Genomic DNA, 2,183 nt, shown 5'->3' with positions numbered 1-2,183 from the left:
TTATTTCGTATTTCATGATAATTTTTAAATGAACTCTGCTTGGAATGAAATTTTTCCATATCTCATCTATCTATATGCTTAGTGTAAAATGGAGGAATATAGGGAGTTCTCACATAATTTTATAAACAAACAAAGTGTTTTAAATTTTTGGAAAGTAGTAAAAAACAATTTGCTTACATGGAATAACTAATACTCTCGTAAACTGATGGTGGAAATACAAATTGGTAAAAAGAAATTGCTTAAGATGTATAAATATGCATCTGTATTTATGTAGTGAAAACTGTTTATGGGAAAAGTAAAAATGAGCTAATTTTCCAAGCCTTTATCTGTTTATAGAACACCTGAAAACATATTAACAATCGTCATTTAAATTTCACTGATTCTCGGCCCTATAGTCACTGATGCAGGACTTCGACTCTCTTTTAGTTTGACCATAGGTATTTCTGGGGATTATCATGAGGTGTCTCACATATGCTTGCAAAAGTCTAGTCCCATTGGGCGCTGTCACTGCTTCACAGTAACTCCTTCATCAGATCCTGTCACATTTCACTGGGTGCTGTGGCATACCCTGGCAGGGCTGCCCCATTCTTTGCCTAACACAGAGATTTTTGCCTTGTATCTCCACAATTTAACGAGCATCACCATCTCTGTTGGTTACTACCACTGATAAGAGTATCTTTCCATATTAATAAATATAATTAAAGGCAAATTTTTTGAGTCATTGGTTTTTTTGTACAAATCAGTATGCATTTATATAATTTTATTATGAATTTTAATGGCATTTTATACATTATACCATAATTGATTCAACCTATCCCCCATTATTGGACATTTGGGGTTTTTTTTCCCTTTTTTTTTTTTGAGTTGCCTCAGGGGTAGATTAAAGTATAGATTCCTACTTGTTTCCTGATCTGTACCCGTCCGCGTTGAGCATAAAGGATTGAGAGCTTTTTGGACTTCACAAAATGAACTCCATGGGAGCCATGAAAATAATGCTAACTGGCAAGCAACCAAGCCACACGATGGGAATGCACCAAACCACAGAAACATCACAGCAGAATGGCGGGGAAAGGGCCACACAGCTGCCACGACAGATAACTGAAGAACTTGACCCATTGAGGGCTATACAAGCTGAGTAGTTGAGACAGACAATGTTTAAGCCTGACCAGAAAACAACATGCAGGTATTGCGAGAGCCGAAGACCTCGACCTTCTGCCCCTCGAACCTTTTATCTGATGTAGCCACTGGCTTGAGACCGAGAGTGCTCCACCAGTTCAAGAGCTCGCTTCAGAAACATGGACTTTCACTCTGTTGTATAAGCCTCTGTTTCCTTCCTCTCTCTGTGTTGTGTGTTAACCTGCAAGGTTACCTGATTGGTTTATCTGAGAAGGTTCCACTCAATAAATCTGGCTTTGTGGAAAGACATCAACAAGTCCAAGAATGTGACTAAGGTAGCGCCTTCCTTGCTTGCGACACCATCCCTTTGTTAATAATAAAACTCCTAAGTTTTAGCTGGGTTTATGTGTTTTTGTGGTTGTTTTTCGCTATTAAACATAATGCTGCAAAATCTTACACATTCCTTAATTTTTGCTTTAAGATCATAAAAATTAAGTTAATATTTTACATGCTTCTTAAAAACAAGGAAATGATTTCATAAGTGGTTCAAGGGCTGAATAGTTTTTAGCATTTGGAAGAGCGACTGATAAAAATAGAAAACACTAACAATCATACCATGTATACCAGCTTAATTACCAGCTGCAACAATTCAAGGAAGAGCTGTTCTATGGCCTAGAGGGACAATCTTCCTGGCTACACCGGTTTTGTTTAGAAACTGCTCACCATCAAGTAAACAATGTGGTTTTGGAATAATTTTCAAATGTTTTTATTGCTTTGCTTTAAATATATAATTAATTCATCTGAATCTAAAGAAAAGTACAATGAATAAGAACTAAATGAGCTCCTTTAAATGTTACTATTGTTTACCTGTTAAGTAGTATAAACATTTAAACAAGAGAAGTAGGGTTTATATAAGAGCACATTCCAGAGAAACTAATAATGGGAACTCTAAAAAGAGTGAAGAAAAGACTTAAGGAAGTTTCCGAGCAGAGCTGGATATTTGATTTGTGAGGACTATTGAAAAAATTCAAGCTAAAAACAATTTAGGAAGGAGGCTGCTATTCTCA

This window comes from Rousettus aegyptiacus, unplaced genomic scaffold (genome assembly GCF_014176215.1).
Source record: "Rousettus aegyptiacus isolate mRouAeg1 unplaced genomic scaffold, mRouAeg1.p scaffold_m13_p_12, whole genome shotgun sequence".
Taxonomy (NCBI): Eukaryota; Metazoa; Chordata; class Mammalia; order Chiroptera; family Pteropodidae; genus Rousettus; species Rousettus aegyptiacus.
This window is presented reverse-complemented; position numbering follows the sequence as displayed.